At 41.0% G+C, this 22,168-nt stretch overlaps 1 protein-coding gene and 1 long non-coding RNA gene across 7 annotated transcripts in view; one reads left to right on the forward strand and one right to left on the reverse strand.

Moving 5' to 3' along the window:
* The window catches only part of SGCD (sarcoglycan delta), a 1,017,926-nt gene that overhangs the window by 277,779 nt on the left and 717,979 nt on the right, over positions 1-22,168 (forward strand). For 2 of the 6 annotated variants that reach the window (XM_089682837.1, XM_089682836.1), the window contains exon 3: positions 6,193-6,295. The exons of the other annotated variants lie outside the window; for them this stretch is intronic. The gene's annotated coding sequence lies outside the window, so the exon portion shown is untranslated. The remainder of the gene's footprint in view (positions 1-6,192; positions 6,296-22,168) is intronic. 6 annotated transcript variants of the gene reach the window in all.
* The window catches only part of LOC149458028 (uncharacterized), a 91,552-nt gene that overhangs the window by 48,458 nt on the left and 20,926 nt on the right, over positions 1-22,168 (reverse strand). The gene's annotated exons all lie outside the window — the stretch shown is intronic.

Here is a 22,168-nt window from a genome sequence, read left to right on the forward strand (position 1 = left end):
TGGGGGAGGGGTTTGTACTGAGTAGTGTCTGTGGTAATGGTGGGGCCTGTACTGGAGGGTGTCTGTGGTAGGGGGTGTCTGTACTGAGAGGTGTCTGTGGTGGTGGTGGTGGGGGTCTGTACTGAGTAGTGTCTCTGGTGGGGGTTGGAACTGTACTGAGGGGTGTTTGTGTTGGTGGTTGGGTCTGTACTGAGAGGTGTTTGTGGTGGGGGGTCTGTACTGAGGCGTGTCAGTGGTGGTGGTGGTGGGGTTTGTACTGATGGGTGTCTGTGGTGGTGGTGGTGGGATCTGTACTGAGGGGTGTCTGTGGTGGTGTTGGGGTCTGTACTGAGGGGTGTCTCTGGTGGGGGGATGTCTGTACTGAGGGGTGTCAGTGGTAGTGGTGAGCGCTGTACTGGAGTGTGTATGTGCTTGGGGTCTGTACTGTGGGGTGTCTGGTGGTGGGGGGTGTCCGTACTGAGGGGTGTCTGTGGTGGTGGGGTCTGTATTTAGGGGTATCTGTGGTGGATGTGGGTGTCTGTACTGAAAGATGTCTGTGGTGGTGGTGGGGTCTGTATTGAGGGGTGTCTGTGTTGGAGGTGGGTGTCTGTACTGAGAGGTGTCTGTGGTGGTGGGGGTCTGTAGTTAGGGGTGTCTGTGGTGGTGGTGGGGTCTGTACTGAGGGGTGTCAGTGGTAGTCATGGGCGCTGTACTGGAGGGTGTATGTGGTGAGGGTCTGTACTGAGGGGTGTCTGTGGTAGTGGGGAGTGTCCGTGCTGAGGAGTGTCTGTGGTGGTGGGGTATGTTTTGAGGGGTGTCTGTGGTGGATGTGGGTGTCTGTACTGAGAGATGTCTGTGGTGTTGGTGGGGTCTGCACTGAGGGGTGTCTGTGGTGGTAGTGGTGGTGGGGGTCTGTACTGAGGGGTATCTGTGGTGGTGGTGGTGGGGTCTGTACTGAGGGGTATCTGTGGTGGTGGTGGGATCTGCACTGAGGGGTGTCTGTGGTGGGGGGATGTCTGTACTGAAGGGTATCTGCGGTGGTGGTGGAGTCTGTATTGAGGGGTGTTTGTGGTGGTGTTGGGGTCTGTACTGAGGGGTGTCTGTGTTGGTGGTGGGGTCTGTACTGAGCGGTGTCTGTGGTGGTGGGTGTCCGTACTGAGGAGTGTCTGTGGTGGTGGCGGTGGGGTATGTATTAAGGGGTGTCTGTGGTGGATGTGGGTGTCTGTACTGGGAGATGTCTGTGGTGGTAGTGGGGTCTGTACTGAGGGGTGTCTGTGGTGGTGGTGGTGGGGTCTGTACTGAGGGGTATCTGTGGTGGTGGTGGGGTCTGTACTGAGGGGTGTCTGTGGTGGTGGTGGTGGGGTCTGTACTGAGGGGTATCTGTGGTGGTGGTGGGGTCTGTACTGAGGGGTATCTGTGGTGATGGTGGGATCTGTACTGAGGGGTGTCTGTGGTGGGGGGATGTCTGTACTGAGGGGTATCTGTGGTGGTGGTGGAGTCTGTACTGAGGGGTGTCTGTGGTGGTGTTGGGGTCTGTGCTGAGGGGTGTCTGTGTTGGTGGTGGGGTCTGTACTGAGCGGTGTCTGTGGTGGTGGGAGGCGTGTACTGAGGAGTGTCTGTGGTGGTGGTGGTGGGGTATGTATTGAGGGGTGTCTGTGGTGGATGTGGGTATCTGTACTGAGAGATGTATGTGGTGTTGATGGTGTCTGTACTGAGGGGTGTCTGTGGTGGTGGTGGGGGGGTCTGTACTGAGGGGTATCTGTGGCGGTGGTGGGATCTGTACTGAGGGGTGTCTGTGGTGGGGGGGATGTCTGTATTGAGGGGTGTCTGTGGTGGTGGTGGTGAAGTCTGTACTGAGGGGTATCTGTGGTGGTGGTGGAGTCTGTACTGAGGGGTGTCTGTGGTGGTGTTGGGGTCTGTACTGAGGGGTGTCTGTGTTGGTGTATGGGGTCTGTACTGAGCGGTGTCTGTGGTGGGGGGGATGTCTGTACTGAGGGGTGTCAGTGGTAGTGGTGAGCACTGTACTGGAGAGTGTATGTGGTGGGGATCTGTACTAAGGGGTGTCTGTGGTGGTGGGGGGTGTCTGTACTGAGTGGGTCTGTTGTGATGGGGGGTGTCTGTACTGAGAGGCGTCTGTGGTGGTGGTGGGATCTGTACTAAGGGGTGTCAGTGGTAGTGGTGGGCACTGTACTGGAGGGTGTATGTGGTGGGGGGTGTCCGTGGTCGTGAGGGATGTCTGTAGTGAGAGGTGTCTGTGTTGGAGGTGGGTGTCTGTACTGAGAGGTGTCTGTGGTGGTGGTGGGGTATGTATTGAGGGGTGCCTGTGGTGGAAGTGGGTGTCTGTACTGAGAGATGTGTGTGGTGGTGGGGTCTGTATTGAGGGGTGTCTGTGTTGGAGGTGGGTGTCTGTACTGAGAGGTGTCTTTGGTAGTGGTGGGGTCTGTATTGAGGGGTGTCTGTGGTGGAGGTGGGTGTCTGTACTGAGAGGTGTCTGTGGTAGTGGTGGGGTCTGTATTGAGGGGTGTCTGTGGTGGAGGTGGGTGTCTGTACTGAGAGGTTTCTGTGGTGGTGGAGTCTGTATTGAGGGGTGTCTGTGTTGGAAGTGGGTGTCTGTAGTGAGAGATGTCTGTAGTGGTGGTGGGGTCTGTATTGAGGGGTGTCTGTGGTGGAGGTGGGTGTCTGTACTGAGAGATGTCTGTGGTGGTGGGGTCTGTATTGAGGGGTGCCTGTGTTGGAGGTGGGTGTCTGTACTGAGAGGTGTCTGTGGTGGTGGGGGTCTGTAGTTAGGGGTATCTGTACTCATGAAAGAGGTCACATGCCTTCACAGCACCTTCCAAGCAAAGTTAGTGATTTCTATTTGTCAGCTCAGTACGATCACTACATTTGAACTCCCTGAGAGAATGAGCTATACGTGTACATACATACCATCCTTTCTCTGTCTTGCAGTGCAGGGTTATGCGCTTGGTGCTCTGCAGATAAACAGATAAGCCCCTAAGAAGCCAGTCTATGACTCATCTCACTAGTGTCCACTTTAACAGGAGTATCAGTTTTGGGTGGTGTGTCCTTCTGGAAAAAAAGGTCCATGTTCACTCTGAAGTTCAAAAAGAATAAACAGATTTTTCCTATATCCTGGATGTAATCCTAATTAATATGCAGGAAAGGAACAAGACACACTGTTAAAATAGACACATACACTAAAAATCAGAAAAGGAATGGACTATTCCTGTTTTATCTCTGTGATGACCAAGGCCTGATTCCTGCATTATTACAATCCTATCTGGAGCTGATGAGGTTAATACATATTCCTCCCCATATCCCCCCTCTGAGAGTCATTTATCTCCGGCCAAGCTGCTGAAAAATGGACTTCATCCCACCTCACAAGGAGAGGTCAAGGGGAGCTGAGGGCAATAGCTGGTCCCTAGCGTGGCTGGTGATGAATACGACCCGATCAGAGGATGAAGGATGGTAGGAAAGTGAGTCACGCAGATTTTAGGGCATGCTTACACGCTATATAATGGAGAGTCAGCTGTGTCTTAATCAACAGCTGCATTAACACTGCTAATACAACAGGAACTTAAACGAAATCACCAGAATGTTAACTACAAAGATAATTAGTAAATGTACAGAATAGCAACATAGCATGCACTTGTTTTAAAGAGCAATTCCAGGAAACAATGAAACATCTCTTACTGTCCAGCAAGCACTGCAGTTTTGCTAGAGTCAGAAAATGCGCCCTGTTTACCCTAAAGTGTATCTCTGAACACCTTTATATAGTTTTGGATAAAGTAGGGAAGGTATAGAACACCTGTTAAGCATATATTGCTGTCTGTGGCCCCGATGGGTATATTCGTCTTCTCTTTTTGCATGGTGACATTGTCAGTGGGACGGAAAGTGATGGGAAATCCAAAATTTTAGAGTTGTCATTAGCACAGGAAGTGGGAGGAATGCCCCCAATGGGACAACTGTCTTAGAGGGGAATTCCCCTTCACTTGAGAGAAAATTCCTTTCACTTTCTGTTGCATTTATGGGACAAGAAGTAAAGAAAATTGTCTCAAATGAGACACATAAAAGATAAAATGATTGAGTTTCAACCTTTCCCTTCTCTATCTAAATCTAAAAAATAAAATGTTTCTACACACACTTAAAGCAGAACTCCAGAGAATCATGGTTGTTGCCAACTTACATTGGTCCAGCATGGGGGGTTCATCTTTGGGATGCTGAAGACCACTGTAGTTGCCCATGCTATATACAGTGGTAGCCACAATCATCTTGCACCTACTCCTCAAGCGGCTTCCTCTCTTTACTATCAGCACAGGGGGTTTCTTGCTTGGTACTGCCACCATATAGAGAATGCCTTTTTTTAAAAAGAAACAAGGCATCCTCTAATTGGACAAGGTGGAGAGGAGGGGGCAGATGACATCAAGTCTACCCTCTGATGGTAGAGGGTTCTGCCCTTGAAATGCGTAAGCCTCACTGCTAGCTGATGGTCATCCTTTGGGTTTTGCTATTGGATTGGACAGGATTTTATTGATGTGCCTGATTGTGCTTACTTTTGCAAGTATATTTGAATTCTTTTCAATACTGTATAATTAATCATTTTATGGTAATGCACAAGGCTGGTGTGCCCTCTCATTTGTTCCTCTTGTATCAAGTCTACCCTGCTTCAATCATAGAATGGCTTGTTTTCACTGTACAATGGCGGCAGTGTCAAGCGAGAACCACCTTTGTTCCCCTTTTTTTTTAATCATGTGCATCTCAATACAGTCAGATTACAGAGAGCTCCTGACACATGTGGTTCACCCTTCTAAAGCTTGTCTGTGTAACCTCCACTTTGACTAGGGGCTGTTAGAAAAAGGAAGCAGCAGGGAACCCATAGTGGATGTATTTGGGAATTACAAAAAGCCAAGACGTGAGGTTCCCAGATTACTAGGTGGCTGACATAATGAGTGAAGTAGACTGGTTCACTACAACAATTTCCCATTGATACACACTTCTTGTACATTTAAAACATATTAGCTTGTTTAAAATATCCAGTGACACTAAACAATATTGCACCTATAACCACCTGCATCTGCGTTTACTCTCAATGGCCACAAGCCCATTGTAAAAATTGCTTTATATATGTTCTACCTGTCTGCAGTCTGCACTGATCAAAAAGAGACAGGCATGTGTTTAGACCCCCTAATTTGAATTTACCCCCTGATCCAAAAACTGCTGATTTGTTGTTAAGAATTAAAAATCTTTAATTGCAACAGATGTGAATGACAGGGAAAACTATCTTGTACTGAGTTACAAGTTTTCACAAAGGATGTTGCGGGGTTAAAAATACATGTTATATAAAATATCTTACTCACATCTTTAATACCTAAGATTTAAAATCAGCAAATGGCAAAATTAGAATTACAAATATTGTACTGTTTGCAGAACTGAACGATATGAGATGTACTTATACAATACCATGGTATTCCAGTAATCCTCAGAACACTGTGGTCATCTTTGGTCCATTTTTAAGTAGTTGCACCTAATAAAAATTCAAGTACCATATAAAAATATCACAAAATTTTTTAGAAGCCAGCAGGTTGCAAAGTTGCCATGGTTACCCTTCTCTACATTTAGTTTTTTTTATGTCACAGTATGATGTCCATTTCCAGCACAATGGCACTGAATGCCTAATGGGAAGACAGGCTCTAGTGAACTGTCACATTTTTGGTTCTACAGTAGTAAAATAAAGAAAAATGGAAAAAAAATTAAAAATAAAGGGTTTTTGTATTTTCTAATTATTTATATTTTTGAGCAGTCATCTTTGTTAATGAGGATTTAGAAAGTCAAACATAACCCAGTTCTATTTCAGAGTGGTAAGTTATCATGTGTCATTATCATCAGATTAATTGGTATATATTTTTATTTTACACCATTTTTTTTCACACTTCTGCTTTTGTAGCAGAGCAAAAGATCTCATTTAATTCATTAAAGTAAGTGGCCGCCCATAGAATATTTTTTTTTCTGTTCAACCTTCCCACTGAGTTATTGGTAGATCGACTTCTGTACAACCTCCCTGTCCATTCATGAATTTAAATTTGGTCAGTCCTTGCTGAACCAGATGAATTTTAATACATGTATGATCAGCTTAAAACTGTTGTTTTTACAAGACAAGATGATTGTTACTTTAATGCTGTGTACACACTATCAATTTGTTATTTCCATTCATCCTAGCGAGCTGAATGAAATGAAAAGCTCGGGAGTAAGTGACTTCCCAGGGAGAAAAGTCAGAAGTATCAAATTGGTGTTGAGATGTTTGAAGAGAAGGATTTGTCAGGTATTGCTTATAACAAGTTTTAAGGAGAACAAACATTAGAACAGTGCCGATCTTTTTTTTTTCAGTGACAGCTAAAACATTTTCTTCACTTTCAGTCCTGCTGACAATGGTCACTAGAAGAGAGGGTTCACCCTCTTGATTTATCCTAGTAACCATTGTCATCAGAACTGAAAGTAAGGGAGAATCCAGAATTGTCATCCTCATAGGCGACATTTGTTGCATTGACAGCCCTCTAATAAAGGATCTCCCCTATTGGAGAAATTCCTTCTTGTTTTCTATTGTATCTATGGGACAGGAAGTAAAGGTAAATCTCTCGAAAAAATCTCACATGGCAAGAAAAGATAAAACTGGTTCCCCTTCCCTTACTCCATCCAAAACTAAAAAGAAAAACTAAAAAGAAAACTTTTGGCTTTAGATATACTTCATGTGACCTGTTGCATTGTCCTTCTTAGGTGAAGTACAGGTTCACTTTAAACTCTATGGAACTTTGAAACACATCTCTTTCTCCCTAATTTTTCAGCTCATATTTTCTATATAAAAGTCCCATAAATCTTGCACTCTCAAAAAAGATACTGTAGTCATTACAGTAATGAAACCAATTAATCTGGAGTTTAACTGGATTCTTGCTGATTGTAGTTTGATTTATAGAAGTCTTTGTATAGGATATCATCATCCACTTGCATGCTTTGCTCCAGAATGGATGTTTTTAACCTTCATCAAATCTTACTTTCAAGATCTGTCCAACTGAGAACAATGAGTTTGATTTAAAAAAAAGTAGAGCAAAAAAAAAAAATGTGCTGCTATTCTTAAAGTATATCCAAATGCTGACCCAAATGCTTAAAGCATAACTCCAGTTAAAAAAATTGCCCATTAAAAGATTAAACAAACAAGTGGCTTTTGCTGCTATACACAGCTGTAATTGGGAGATTTCCTCCACAGTTTTTCTGTTCCACAAAATGTCCTCAGTCTATGAGATTGAATAATGACCAGCATCATTACACCTACTTCCTCTGAGCCCTGGCTATGCTGTACCCATCCCCAGCGTGTGACTGGACAGTGAAAGAAGAAGCAGCACAGTGATAAGCTCATCCCTCTGTTATTTTGCTTTCTCCTCCGGTCAGCTTGCTCTTTGTGATATGTCTTCCTCTTCCACCCTGAGCTCTGCTGTACAGGGACTGCAAGAGGCTGATACCAAGTCAAATGCAGGTAGTTGCCTTAATTAGGCAATGAATTTAATGAATATGGTGCTGCATTAATTTGTATATTTTGTGTCTCCCTAGAGTTTAGCTTTAATGTGAACCTTAGCCCAGATTATGAACAATAAAGTATTTATAGTTCCGAAGAAGCAGTGAAATTACTTTAAAACACGTCCATATTTAACTCTGTAGGTATGGGCAATGTGGAGAAAATAATTTTCAAAGCTCACAACAGAGGCACTCAAATCACAGCTTGTTTCTCCTTTACGTTCTATGGAAGCAGAATTTTAACAGGCCTATCAGTCTTCTAATTTGAACACACAACCGGTGTTTCTGATCTGTTAGAAACTGATTGAAACCCTACTTTAGTTGATTTCACAATAAAAGCAGCAAGACAGGTCAGGGATGTCTTTTTTCAAATCTATTTTACTGCTTGTTAAGACTATGTAAGTATTATAAAGAAGTAACTTCATAATGTGTAAATCAGTTTGGAAACCTGTAGGGGACCTAGTGCATGGAACACTTAGCCCTCTTCTGAACTATGGCCCCATCGTTGGGCTAGTATGGAGTTGTGAATGATGACAGCTGCACAGCAGCAAACCACAACACAATTTGGCTACTTGTTAAACTGGTAGAAAAACCAAAAGCAAACATTTATAATATTGCAACTTATCAATTCTTAGGTGTGATGGCTGCATTATTATTTTTTTCTCTTTCTTTCTTTCTTTCTTTCTTTCTTTCTTTCTTTCTTTCTTTCTTTCTTTCTTTCTTTCTTTCTTTCTTTCTTTCTTTCTTTCTTTCTTTCTTTCTTCCTTTCTTCCTTCCTTCCTCTCTTTCTCTTTTCCACATGGTGATCTAGCCAGTAAGTCTGTTGTTTTTCAACATAACAAGCCTTCCTGCTGATGTAGCAGTTAGAGCCTGGAGACAAACCATTTAACACTGAAAGGGGTGCTTACAATGATTAGCATTTGTTTATGTAAAAAATTTTTCTTAAAAGAAAAAAAAAACTGTTGTCGTAACTGTTTATGAAGTGTGATCTGGAGTTTGGATTCAATTTCTTTAGTGTATCTAAATCTGCAAAAGCATCTAGAACTACCCTCCTCCCAGTCTGACACTGCTGCTGTCCAAAAGTGTCTCTGTTGCTCCTTCATTCAGAGTGTAGGAACTCAACAACCTACTGGCCAAATCCCCAGGTGAAAACAGCGAGAATAAAGCAGAGAAAGACAACTAATGCAGCCACCACATCTAATGATTGTTAAGCAGCAATATATTACATTTTTGGTATTGGGTTTAATACCACTTTAAAGAAGAATTCCATACAAAATTTTATTTTCCCATTCAGTGGGGCTGTACCCATGCTGCATGAGTTAAATGCTTGTTTTTGTCTAGGGGGTTGGAAAGTGGAGATATACTTACCTAATCCACTGATCCTCCGGGCACAAGACCGGTCCCTGATGCTCCTTCTGGCTCGCACGCTAGCAGTATTGTGAATGGACTGTTCCTGACCTCATCACACCCATAGACTGGCTCCGGACTTGAGGACGGCAGGAACAGTCCACTGCTGGATGTGGGGGAGTGCTGTTTTCCAGAGGACAGGGTAAGTGTAGCTTTTCCTTGTGCCCTTGGACAAAACAAGCAGTTAACCCCTGCAGTGCGGGCACAGCTCCACTACATGGGAAAATAAACATTTTGTCTGGAGTTCTGCTTTAAGAATGCTTGAAATGACACAAAACAGTATCCTTATTCTCCAGACTTAATCCATACATATTCACTAAATAATTGCCCTGTAATCTATTTTTCATGAAATTGTTTCTTACTGTGTTTTTCTGTCTCTTTGTAAAGTTCTCAGTGACATCCTGAACCTCTTCCATTTGTTCCCCTCACATCTATTTATTTGGAATGAGCAGTACACATTAGTTCATGTCAGTGCAGTCACGTGCACTGCTCTATGCATGCTGCAAATCCATAGTCCGTAGGCCACAATCTCTAGTCCATCTCGTTAGTGAACAAGAGAGGGTGGCTATATTCCTCCATTCAGTCAGACTATGGAAAAAGAACTAGTAGAGAAAAACAAAACAGAGGGCGCACCGGCCTTGTGCATTACCTTTAAAAATATGTTTATTAAATATAAAAAAGGGTATTCTACTCACAAAAGTACATAAATGCAAGGCACATCATAAGGGACCGCTCTGTATTTAATAAACATATTTTTAAGGGTAATGCACAAGGCTGGTGCGCCCTCTCTTTTGCTTTTCTCTACTAGTACTTTTGGACTCCCGGGTTCTTTGAGGGCAGCAAGTCATGCATATTTCAAGATTTCCGTTGTGTGGTCCCTGACATAGAGTCTATCCCTAAGCGCAGGAGTATCAGGGTTTTCCACTATCACATTATGGAGAAAGAATGTAGCTTCCCTCTAACAGGAAGACAGGGGACAGCAGCCAAAAAAAAAAAGGAATTTGGAGGCGGATGAGAGTAATAGAAGGTACTTTTTTGAGTTAAAGGATGAGTTCACCTTTCATAACATGTTATATATTAAGCCCATATTCAGTGTGCAACATGTCATGAAAGCACTGGCCCCCATTCCCAGCTGATCCCCCGCTTTGACAGCTAGCAGGAGACCTTCTCCCCCCCCCCCCAGCTGACAAGTAAAAAAAAAACATGGTCATGTGGGTCTTCGCCCAGCCACCCAGCCGGTCATGTCACTCCTCTGTGAATGAGAAACTACAAGTCCCGACAGCCTTAGTGGCTGTTGGCTTGTAGTTCTCAATGAACTACAGCGCCGTGGTATTTAATTGAATCTTCCTATCAGTATATCTGCTTGTTTGTACATCCTGTATGGGCAAGCAGATTTACACTCACCTGCCACTTTATTAGGTACACCTGTTCAATTGCTTGGGAACACAAATTGCTAATCAGCCAATCACATGGCAGCAACTCGTGGTGAAGACAACTTGCTGAAGTTAAACCTGAGCATCAGAATTGGGAAAAAAGAAGATTTAAGTGACTTTGAATGTGGCATGGTTGTTGGTGCTAGACGGGCTGGTCTGATGCATTTAGGCATGTAGACGTGGTGAAGATGACTTGCTGAAATTCAAACCAAGCATCAGAATAGGGAAGAACGGGGATTTAAGTGACTTGGCATGGTTGGTGGTGCCAGTGTCTGGTCTGAGTATTTCAAAAACTGCTGATCTGCTGGGATTTTCATGCACAACCATCTCTAGGGTTTATAGAGAATAGTCCAAAACAATATTCAGTGAGCGGCAGTTGTGTGGACAAAAATGACTTGTTGATGTCAGAGGTCAGAGGAGAATGGGCAGACTGATTTGAGATGATAGAAAGGTAACAGTAACTTATATCACTATGGATCAAAATTTTTCCAACGCCTTGGTGAATCTATGCCACAAAGAATTAAGGCAGTTCTGAAGGCAAAAGGTGGTCCAACTCAGTACTAGCAAAATGTACCTAAGAAACTGGCTGGTGAGTATACTGACAGATCTGCAGGAAACCTGCATGGCACCAGCCATCTACTGATCGCTAGTGCAATGCTTTACAGGCTCGTGGCAAAAAAAAAAAAAAATGCACATCTTTTTTACCTGTAAAAAAAGTGCATTTAACATTTTTTTTACCAAAATGTGAACTTATCAATCAGAATACATACTGTACTTTAAAATAATAATTACATTTTTAAACCCATTGTAAACCATTTTACAACCAGAGTTTATTGTCACTTTTAATGACCGTATCCTGATCACATATTCATTTCACCATTTTTCTCTCCATCCCCAAGTCATTGCAAACATGGCAGACATGTTACCAGACATGGCCAGACTAAGAGTGACCTCTAGGTATCTACTTTATGGTCTTTATCTTACAGCTGTCAAGATGCAGATTTTTACGTTTATGCCAGAGACAATTTGGCCTTTTAATGCTATAGCATGACCATTTTAACAAGTACCAGTATTTGAATATTTATAGTACCCAATTTTGACTACCACAAGTTGCTGCAAATGCATGAAAACTATTTTTGTTTGCTGCTGAATATTGATGTCCTGCTGGCTTTATTTCTGGTGATAGTATTTTGACAAGGACAAGGCAGTAGCTAGCCTTTAACCTGATAAATGGTAATGCCGACAGGTGTTCAGCTTTACCATTCCACCTCATTCGGTGGTCATGGTGGAGGTTGTCTGATGCTGAGTCAAATATGGCAAAGACTTACCCAAATGGTTAATAAACCCCAGCTGAGAGGAGGCTTCAACAACATCAAAGGTAACAGAGCTTTATGTGGATTTGGAGTCAATAGTTGGTGGCTTCTGTCTTAGAGAGAAGAGAGGGAACTGTCTGCTCTAGAATTCATTCATGGAAAAGTCAGGGGGGTCAACAGATTTGATGATAGTGAAACATTTTAAACTATAATCACAATCACCACACAGTGAGGGGTGTAAGTATTTCTTTAAATAACTGAGGGATTATTAGATGTCTCTTTAAATCCTGCATAGCTGTAGAGGAGTCTTGATTACTTGAGTTGTGTATGCTCTTTTGGAGGGATTTGACTGTGGAGATACCAATATTTCACCATAATACAGCAGGACATTCTAAATTCTGCAATCAACAGAAAAATGTGTGTAGGAATCAACACAACAGTAAAAAAAAGAAACAACAAAAAACAAAACAGGATGTACAGTATGTAAAGGTTTTCTGTAAAAGCTTGGCTTTGCATCTTCGAACTACCAAGTCTCATTCTCGCAATATTAGGCTTTAGGAGTCAGAAATAAGAGGGGTTAGCTTGACGTTTGTAGAAAAAGTCAAGATCTGTATGTACAGAAACTTCAGCTGCCTATAGCTCTGGCTCTACTGATTTTGACACACAGTTTGACTTTCATTGAAAGTTGACAATGTTTTTTTTCATTATATAGGCATATTTACTTTGAATTGCTCGGGGTAGTGGAATAATTGATTTACAAAATTACATCAACTAAAACTTATAAAGAAGAATTCAAAGTGTTGGCAGACTTTAAGACTTGTGCCGATGGCATCAGAGCCATATTTAGTCTTTGGGGGGCCCAAGGGCACTTCAGGTTCAGGGTGCCCCTCATAACCAGAGTTGGTTTACATTCTCAATGACAGTCACACATTTTCAAAATGCATGACACAACATTATTCTGAGGTCACATATGCACGCACACACACGCAGTCATAGGCCATCTTCCTTAAGAGTGTAAGCACTATATGTGAGGTTAATTTGAGCTGCCAAAATTTGTTTTTAAAAACTATACATTATATGAGTCCAGAGTAAAAACTTTTACAGGTAATAGCAGGCAAAGTATTACTTCCTAACAGAAGAAGGTCATTTTTTAGTAATTTTTTAAATTAACTATATACTGTATTTTAAAATATTTTATTATATATTTTTTACTGTTTTCTATTTTTTTAAATATTGTTTTATAGTATTTTTGTATAGGGGGGTGCTTCTGTCAAGGGGGCCCAGAGCAGTTGTCCCTTTTAGCCCTTATAAATTCGGCACTGGATGACATCAGTTTGAGACACCCCTAGGACCATTCAGAATTCATTGTCAGGTGCATTTAACATTCACTTGACCTCCTTATGACTACATTAGACCTGCTTCAAGTGGGTTTTCCATTTCAATAGACTTATAGCAATACAAAAACAAATGCCCATTGAGACATTGAAATAATTTAACTCTTTAAATATATCCAGGGACCAGCAACTACCTTTCAGACTAGGTTCACATGTATGCGGCTTGTGTGTACTGTATTTGCAGGGGCAATGCATCCTATTCATTTGCAGGAAAAAGGTCCTTGCACCTTTTCAAAATCACAGCTGTATGGAAACTGCATGGTGCTTTTGCATCTTGTAGTTTCATGCATCCAAACAATGCTCTGCATTTTCAGATGTGTTGGGTGCTATTTGGAAATAATGACACTCCCTTGCATCTGCTAAAAAGCAGCATGTTTAGCCTGCAGATGTGGGAATGTGTGCGATTTACACACATTCCCGCACGCGAATAAGTGTGAAACTAGCCTTGCTACCCACATGGAAGAAACATATATTTGAAATATATTTTAAAATATTCTTCCAAAATATATTGACATATATTTGAAATGCTACAGTTCTGGCCATATTCAATATATTTCCAAATATATTTCAATAAATAAATATGTATATATACACTGCATGTTGAAATGTGTTTTTATTACAAAATATATGCAAATATATTCTTCAGATTTTTGAAAAAGTAATTTTAACATATAATTTTACATATATTTGTAAATGCATTCCAAAAATGTAGATTTGTATTTTTAAAGACATACAGTATATTTGAAATGTATTTTAAAACATATTTTTTGTATATTTTGTAATAAAAACGCATTTCAACATGCAGTATATATATATATATATATTTATTGAACCATATTTTGAAATATATTGAATATGGCCAAAATTGTAACATTTCAAATATAAGTCAATATATTTGGGAAGAATATTTTTAAAATATATTTCAAATATATTTTTCTTCCATATGGGTCTGCCTTTTTTTGCATGTGTTTTTCAAATAGTTATCTCAAGGTCAGGCCAATGTAAATATTACTTTACATACATTCAGCCTGTATGCACTCTACACTTTATAGTGCTTACAGTACTATACTGGGCTGCAGATTAATGCTGAGAAAATGGAAGGCATTAAGGATTCCTCTAGATGCATTTTGCATTCCATATTTCACTTTCTGGAATAAAATGGGATATTTGCAGGAGCTGTCTTTTCCTGCAGTTGGTGATCTGGTTCTGTAGTGATTACATGAGTGTAGTGCAGTATAGAAATCATCAAAGTAATTTTTATACTGCCCTGATGACGGCTCTCAAATCACGAGGAAAGATATGCAGAGGAAAATTATTTGCAAAGTTGATTGGTATCTCTTGATATAAAAAAAGAATGTGTTTTACAAGTACAGATATCCCTTAAGCATTATTAATCTTTTGTAAGCCTTTGTAAGATCTTTTTTTTTGTTAAGCAGTGTCCTAAGACAGTTGAAGAATCAGGAACAAAATAAGGAGTGGGTAAATCAAAGCTACAGTTGATTATAAGATTAAAGTAAAGCGGTTTGCATCACAGCCAGGGTGGACATAATCAGTCCGGCGCTTCCAGGATCTGCAGTCATTCTGAGTTACAGTCTTAGATTTCAGAAATGTAGTGAAAGTTGAAATTTAGAGAAAAAAAAAAATGAGGATTAAAAAAGGAAATTGCACAATTTTTTTATGTAAATATCAGGACGTTTTCCGTAATGTCATACAAGTTCTAAGTGTTGTTGTGCCAACCATGCCAAAGTAAAAGTTATATGCAACAGATTCTATTATTATCCGGTAGCATGTGCCAAAATAACCAAGCACTTGCACCAATACACATACAATATAATTTACAGTTAAGTTAGTTGTATCAAATAATTCTTTTTTTTGGCAATTTTATTTTCAGTTTAATCTTATATAACAATGCCCAAAAAAGGGAAGTTACATTACAGACATGAAACAATCATCAGCATGAATAAAGGGTATGCTTCTGTTATAGACTCTTACCCTAGGTTCAAACCTAAGTGTTTTCCGCAGAGTTTTGCAGAAATGCACAACAGTCCATTTAACATGATTTCCTATGGGACACGTTCACGTCTCCGCGTTTTCACCCGGTGCTTTATTTGGAAAGGGTCAGGGACTTTTTTGAATGCAAAAAGTTGTTTTTGGTTCTATAGACTTCAATGGAAATTCTACAGAAAAGCATGTAGTGCACTTTTGCCGCATTTTGGTTGCATTTTGTGTTTTAAAGCAACAAGAAACCTTCCCCCTGCAAAATGCATCAAAGATGCGTCAAAAACGCAGGTGCAAAAATGCAACACAAAGCAGAAATGGATCAAATGCAAACTACATAGGTGTGATCCTAGCATAAGGTTTTGTTCACACCAGTGTGTTGTAGTACCATGCTGGTGTACCGGTATGTTGCAATGCCACTTTGTGCGCTGCTGCAACGCAACATATGTTAATTTTGAATGGCATCAAAATGCTCTTGCATCACAGCCCACTGCAATGCACAGTAAGAAGGTTCCGTGTGCTTCATTACCAAAATTATCACAAGTGTGATTTTAGGTCCATTGCAGTGTGTTGGCTGGCCATTCAAATGAATGCCCATTAAAGAGGAACTAAACACTGGAAGATGTGCCCAGAAAATGCAAACAGAGGGCAAAGGACTGGTTAGCAGTATAGCCTGTGGTGCTGATCGATTCCCATTACTGGCTTATCATGTTTTTTTCTATACAGAGTCTCTGTGTGGAGGCAGCCATCTTGGTAGTGGTAGGGTTTTGCCTCCTCATGTCCGAGCCTCCAGCAAGGAGAACAGTGAGCAGCATATTATTGACATCACACTAAAAATCACTACATTTTTCCTGATACCAACAGTCACAGGCAGCAGTGCCTTAGATCTCACGCTGCAGAAATACACCTGTAAGGCTGTAGGTACATACCACGCATTTCCCAGGAGGTGCACTGCTATTTCTCAGGAGCAATTCAAGACAAAACATACATTTACAGTGGTTCTAAAGACTCAAGGTTTTTTACTTTCATGCATTCTATGCATAAGGGTAAAAACCTTCTGTGTGTAGCAGCCCCCATAATACTTACTTGAGCCCCATCCTGATCCAGCGATGTCCACAAGAGCCTTGGTTCTCCAGGGACTCTCATTCCTTGATTGGCTGAGGCAGCAGTGGGAGCCATTGGCTCCCATTGCGGTCAATCACAGCCAGTGAGTCAATCAGGAGAGGGAGGGGTGGGGCCAAACTGCGGCTCTGTATGTGAATGGACAAGCAGAGCTGCGATGTGGGAGTGCACCTGCTTAGGTGCCCCCATAGCAAGCTGATTGCTACAGGGGTACCCAACAGGAGGGAGAACCTGAGAAGAGGAGGATCTGGGCTGCTCTGTGCAAAACCACTGCACAGAGCAGGTAAGTATAGACATGTTTGTTATTTAACCATTACCCGCCTGGCCTATAGCCGTTTGGTGGCCGCAAAAATGCATTAGCTTTCCGGGGTGTACGCCATTTGGCGTCCTCCCGCACATGTGCAGTTTGCGCGGTTGCAGAGCCGCGCAGCGGCGCGATCTATCACCGGCCGTGTCCTCGGACACGGCCGATGACAGATCTGAGTACTGGCCCCTGTTGCCTGTACCATGTGACCTGCTGTGACCAATCACAGCAGGTCACATGACAGTTCTATACAATGGATGGCTTCATTCATGCCATCCATTGTATACTTGTGTCTAGTTGTGAATGGTCACAGCACGTCACATACACATGTCATGTGATTAGCTGTGGCCAAATCACAGCTAAGCACAAAAAAAAAAAAACCTGAATGAATCGATGTCATTCAGGTAAATGCTTGCTTATAGCAAAGTAATTCTTTGCTATAAGCAAATTGTGTAAAAAAAAAAAATACTGATCACTTTCCCAAAGTAGTACAATGTTACTATGGTAACATTGTACTACTTTGGTCATAGTAAAATATGAAAAAAAAATCTTAAAAAAAAAAAATGAATAAAAAATTAAAAAAAAATTAAAAAAAAAAAAAATATATATATTTTTTTTTCATACTGTCACCAGTCAGTGTCCCTGTTCACCGCCATGCCAGTTATATGATGATGCTGTACTGCACTGGTGACAGTATGTAAAAAAAAAAATAGTGAAACTTTTTTAAATTTTTTCATTTTCTGAAAAATTATGACAAAAAAAATACAACTTCAAAAAACTCGCCATTCTTCTTATGAAGTATGTTGGACTGTCTACTCTGCAAAAAGGGGTCATTTGGGGGATATCTGTACTGTTCTGACATTCTTGGACCTCAAGAAATTAGATTGGCTGTCAGTACTTCAGGATTGATCAATTTTCAGATCTATACCATAGTTTGTGAACTCTATAACTTTCCTACAAACTAAAAAATACACCCTTATTTGGGTTATTTTCACCAAAGACATGTAGCAGAATACATCTCGGCCTAAATTTATGAAGAACAATTATTTATTTGTAAACTTTTATAACAGAAACAAAGAAAAATGTGTTTTTTTTCAAAATTTTTGGTCTTTTTTTGGTAATTTAGCAAAAAATAAAAACCCAAAAGAAAGCTCTAGTTGTGTGAAGAAAATGATAAAATTTTAGTTTGGGTACAATGTTGTATGACCGCGCAATTGTCATTCAAAGTGTGAGAGCGCTGAAACGTGAAAACTGGCCTGGGCAGGAAGGTGTAAAATTGCCCGGTATTGAAATGGTTAATAAAAAAACTAAAAAAACACTTTAAGCACAAGTAACATGTAAATGCTCCCTATGACATAATGCTCATTGTCACTGCAATGAATGAGCATGGTGTGAATTGACCCCTAAATATCTGTAGACTTGGTATTCATGTAGTTGTCTGTCTTTCACTGTATCCAAAATCATTTACACCACTAGGACACCAGTTGCGAATCATATAAATAAAAACTGGAAACATGTTTAAATCGCAGCTAATCTCTTTTACATTACATTAGTACCTAAAAAAAAAAATACACATCACATTTCAGAGAAGAAAATTGATATTTTCTCTCTAAAATGTGATGTGCTTTTCTTTCTTTAGAAGAAACCAGATTGTATTAATATCTTCCACTTTTGTGAGATAACTAAGCAGTACATATTACCCTCCATGAACCTCAGACATTAGAAAGATTAGATTGTAAGCTCAACAGGTCAGAGGTCACACTGGTTGTAAACATGTCAACGCTCTATAAACAAAAAATATTATCTTTATTATAGATTAGGTTCAGCGGCTTGGTTAATGCATAGCCCAGAGAGCGTGAGTGGAGCAGGTAGGTCAGGTCCTCTTGATGTTCAACCAAATAACATCTTCTGCAGCAGAGAGAGAGGCGAGAGGTCTCCTACAATAACCTATAATTGTCTTTTCTCTCTAGCTGTTCTTCCACTATAATTCACAGGAAATGTTTTCAACTCATTTTGTTTAATTTTCTTTCTGTTAAAGTTTCAGTATCAAAACAAGATTTTGTCCATCTACATTGGCACATCTGACCTGTAACAACAAAAAAAATCCCAACCCACCTCCACACCCCGCTCTAAGCACCTTCTAGTGTCTATACCTATTATTATCTCCATGCTCCCCCCTGCCTACAGCTAGGGTATTCACTGCTGCCCACACAAAGTCCTCGGCAACTGTGAGTGAATGGTATTCAAACCTGCTACCCAAACCCCTATGCGACAATGCTGGAGCCTTGCATTTGGCCACTTAGTTGGCATTATTGGAAGGAACGTGGCTTGATATTAGCAGAGCTGCAATTGGGTTGGAGAAATGGCAGAAAAGGTGTTTTGGCGGTTTTACCACCACACGTATTCACTTGGTTCTATCTAAGATTATAAATGTAATAAGTAATTACAACCTTTTGTCTATACATGAATTTAGCCAATCCAGATGTGGCTAATACTAATAAAGTTAATACCAAATGATAACAACTGTGCAAAAAATTAAGATCTAATTTATTTACACAGAAAAGAAGCTTGCTATTAATCAAATATAACAAAATATAATGTAGCCAGTATAACTTTAAAAGTAGTAATATTACAATGCAAATACAGAATGTTACCAATACAAAGAGATAACTACAGGAAAGAAAGTTACAGAAAAGAAACATAGAATAATACGGTACAGAGACATACTGGTGACTGGGCTTCCAAAGAGGCAAGGGACAAAAAAGACGTTGAGGGTTTTGCTTTGGTGTTACATACTCTTTGCAAGAGACTACCCCTAGATTCACCCACCCAAGTAAATTCACACCTTTCCACATATCTTAACCTCCAATGGGTGGGCTCAGAACACTGGTAAGTTTAGTTAAAAAAAAACAGGAATTCCCAGCTGCCTTCCTTCCCCCTCACCTCAATTGAGTCTTTTGAAGTGGAGCAGTTCTCAAAATGTCCAATTCCTGGAATTTCCTTAGAACTGCGACTTAAACACCTATCAAAAGTTCACAATAATGTTCATGAAGGTGAAAATTGTTATAGGCCCAAAATTGCCATTACAAAGGAAAGTATGGAGGACTGGAGGAAAGCATGGAGGGGATGGTTCGAGAATATTTTTATGCTGTGACAGTTTTGCTTTAAGTAAATAGAAATCCTTACTGCTATAGCATTGTGTATCATAAACAACTGCCATGTGTTTTTTTCTAGTACACCCTAAAACAGAAATCAATACAGAACATTTTTTTTATATATTTGATTAGGGTGGGTATGGTTTTGAACCTCTGTCAGATTTTCATCTCTAAGTCGATGTTCACACTGGTGCGACTTTTCATGAGATTTGATAGTTCCAAATCGCATTACAAGTTGTACCCTATTTGTGCCTAAGGAACCATTCAAATCGGTGCAACTCTGAGATTTTTTGAGATTTCATGTGTGATTTGCATAGACATCTGTGCATGAAGTAGCACAGATGTCAGGTGAGTTGCACATGAAATCACTCTGACCCGCGGCTTTAAAATTGTGCTAAGTCAAGTGAAGTAGTGCGATTTCAATATCTCATTCAGTGTAAACCAAGGCTAAAGGTTTGGATATGAAGCTCTGGGTCTTGTATTATTATTTGCCAATATCCTCCCTCTTAGATTGTAAGCTCCAAGGAGCAGGGACCTTCTAACCCTCTTGTATTGAACTGTATCGTTGTTGTATTGTCTCCCGTTATATTGCAAAGTGCTGAGCAAACTGTTGGCGCTATATATATCCTGTATAATAATAATATCAGTTAAATTCATCTGGTTAATGGAGCTGCACTGAATCTTGTGTAATTGTAGACCAATATCAATTACCTGCATCTCATTAATTGAGATCAAATACTCAAGTTGGCAACTCCTCCCTACCAGGGGGCCCTGGGTGGAATCCTACAATGAAAAAGATGGGGCCACACAAATGGTTATAGGGATCTTTCACACAGGTGTTGAAAATAGGCAGTTTAGACTGAGTTTATACCATTTCCTGACCACCTACCAACACCAGGCAAAATTGTTAAAATAGGGAGCACATGCAGACACTGCAGTGGTAGCATTGCAGAGTCAAAAATAATGTTGCCTGCCGAATTGCCGAGGCATTGAAGCTTTGAAACTACATCCATTCACTGAAATGTACCAAAAGCATGTTGTGAACACATTGGAAATACACCTATTGCTTTTACAGAATGTTTAAGGCATAGTTGCTGAGTCTCAAAACTAATCATTTCCCACTTTAGGCCTGTAAAAACATTTTAAAAAATGATCCCAGGGAGTCAGGAGGAGTATTTCCTGAGATGACTTGAATACCTATGCAACACATCCAAAATGCTTATTAACACTCTAGGTGTAGTAAGGTATATTACAAGCTGCTCTAGAATTCAGCACCTGTGGGAAAGAGCCCTAAGGGCTTGTTCACACTTGCTTTGGTCCACATTTGGATTGTTCTTCAGAGAGCATTTGACAGGCATTGAGGAGGGTTTGTATCACCTCCTCACTTACCTTCTTGCATTGCACGTGGTTACAAGGTGCTTGCATAGAGGCCCCATTCACTTGAATGAGTCGTGTTTGGCAGATGGTACTCCCACTGAAGATTACAGTGGGTACAATTCTTGCCATGGCTGCAATCAAAGCATTGTGGCCAAGGCATATAGACACCCAGCCACTGCCATTGCAGCTAAAGGGGGTAGTGGCGTTTTACTGTGTCCCAAATGTTATTGTAAACAAGCCCTTACAGTTCAAAATAATAGTCTTTTAATTCATAGGAAGGATGGGGTTACAAACAGCCTTTCCTTCATCAATATTACTGGTTTCTTTGTGTTTAGAAAGAACTGTCATCTGCTAGCATTAGATGATCTGTCAAAACATGGGGAAACCAGTAAACTTCAATTATGAAGGGGGTCTGTTTGTAACTCCCAAAATGTGTTGGCTGTTTTATTCTATGTGTAGAATGGTCTGCTTTCTCTGCTGTAGGTGGTTCCTGACCCGAGCGGTATCACAGCCTGGAGAGGAAGTCAGGAGAAAGTCGTTTTTTGTTGTTTTCTGATTTCCAGAGGCAGCATTCCAGTTGGCTATGCTGCATCCAGGTGACCTCTGGTGGCCATCTTTGAGTCAGCAGATGCTTCATCAGTCCCTGCTCCAAGGTTTTGGCCTGCATTTGGCTAAATGGTTAGGATAGGGAAAGAGCACGCACCTGTCAGGGAAAGTGCTAGCAGCAGGAAAAGGTTCCTGGTGAGTAGGGACAGGCTAGGGACTCACAATCCTGTACTGTAGCCTCCCTTTTGGGGCCGGACCTGCCAGGCTGCAATCTGCCCTTTGAAGACAGACACTGTCGGTGCTTTGCCCGCTGCCTCTCTACTCTGAACTGCGAGTCGTATGCTTAGCAGTGCTCTCCCGCTTTGGTTGTTTGTAGTTGGCATTTTCTGCAATACATTCTAGTTTATCTACAACCGGACTCTGTGTCTTTACTGTGGCTGTATCCCACTGCACCCACCCACATATGTTATCAAGCCTATAAATTAAAAGACTGTTATTTTGGACTCATGGTGTGGAAGTGTCATTAGTTTCTTCATCACTTCGGTCTGTGTTACCGCTTGAGTAGATCTACCTCAATGGG

The sequence above is a fragment of the Staurois parvus genome, unplaced genomic scaffold (genome assembly GCF_062004578.1).
Source record: "Staurois parvus isolate SC_StPar_1 unplaced genomic scaffold, SC_StPar_1.0 ptg000298l, whole genome shotgun sequence".
In the NCBI taxonomy this organism is placed as follows: domain Eukaryota; kingdom Metazoa; phylum Chordata; class Amphibia; order Anura; family Ranidae; genus Staurois; species Staurois parvus.